At 56.4% G+C, this 1,243-nt stretch overlaps 1 long non-coding RNA gene across 1 annotated transcript; it reads left to right on the forward strand.

Annotated features, from left to right (window-relative positions):
- The first annotated feature begins 46 nt into the window (after positions 1-46).
- LOC104915552 lies at positions 47-1,243 on the forward strand. Its single transcript, XR_796391.3, has 2 exons — positions 47-593; positions 1,067-1,243. It is a non-coding gene; the product is annotated as an uncharacterized LOC104915552 (long non-coding RNA).

A 1,243-nucleotide genomic window follows, 5' to 3' on the forward strand; every position in this document is an offset into this window, starting at 1 on the left:
TGCTGAACGCTGGGGCTGCAGCCCTTCGTTGAAGGCTCGTCCCCGTGCTGAGCGCCATGCAGGGCCGTGCGTGTGGGAGGCTGTGGTGCTGGGAGCCCCGTGCTGCTGAGTGCTGCTGGCTGCGGTGCCCTGCAGAGCGGGGCACAGCGTGATGCAATGCCTGGCACGGCATCTTTGGTAAGGCCAGAGTGCTGAGCTGCTGACCTTCCTGGGCTGCTGTTTTGTCTCTGATTTGTGTTGTCCTTGCTACCCAAAAGGCTGTTGTCTCGTGGGTTGCTGGGCGCTGTGGTTTGCTGGTTATTCCAACTGACCGGACTCAGTGCTTTGGGGAACCTTGTGCTGCAGTAATTCTCCGTGCAGCCTGAGTCTTGTGCCACTTTGTGATTTATTGCCATTTCAAATTTCAATTTACAGCAATGAAAGGGGAGAGGACACTCTTGTGTGAAATATAAACAGCTTCAGGACCGAAATAAGAAAATTTTCCTAGAGAAAAAAAGACAGCAGAACCCATCAGGCTGGCAGCGAGCAGGGCTGGGGGAGATGTTCATGCAGCACCGGAGGGTTCTTGATCTCACTGCTGCCTGCGAGCTCAGGTAGGAGAGCAAAGTGCTGGGAAAGCAGCAGCCTCCTGCTTTTTTGAGAGTGACGCAGGGATCGATACGTTCCTGCAGAGCACTTCAGTCCTGTCCTTCCAGCGTTTGGCAGGGAGGGCAGCGTCTGTTTTGCTGGAAGATATTTCAGCAGTCCTGACACGTGCTTTGTGTTGCTCGGGGGCAGCGAGCCATCGTGGGCGCAGGGAGCTGGGTGCAGGTCTGGGGGCTCCTGGGGCTGCGGGGGCTGCCTGGGGTTGGAGCAGTCAGCTGGGGTGTGCTGCGTGGCGGGGCACCCACGGTGTGACCGGAGCTGGGGTGGCTGTTGGGGTCTGTGTAAGCTGTAGGTTTCTTCCCTTCTCTCCTTAGGCATTGAGAATGAAGCGACTGTGAAATGTGGTCGGGCTAATAGGGAGAAAAACCTGGAGGAAGAGCTGCAGAATGCACTTAATTCTAATTGCAGCCTCTCTTCACAGCTGTCAGTGAGCTGCTCTGCTGCCCCGTCTGCTTGCAGTGCTCGGGACAGGGACCTGATGGGCGCTTTGTGTGATGCTCATTCACATTGGAGGTATCTTTGCAACCGGGATTCCGAGTCAGGATTCCGAGCGAGGCCTCATCGTGCAGCCACAGAGTGGGGAAGGGAGGGGAAAAAA

Source organism: Meleagris gallopavo, assembly GCF_000146605.3.
Source record: "Meleagris gallopavo isolate NT-WF06-2002-E0010 breed Aviagen turkey brand Nicholas breeding stock chromosome 25 unlocalized genomic scaffold, Turkey_5.1 Chr25_random_7180001831555, whole genome shotgun sequence".
Classification (NCBI taxonomy): domain Eukaryota; kingdom Metazoa; phylum Chordata; class Aves; order Galliformes; family Phasianidae; genus Meleagris; species Meleagris gallopavo.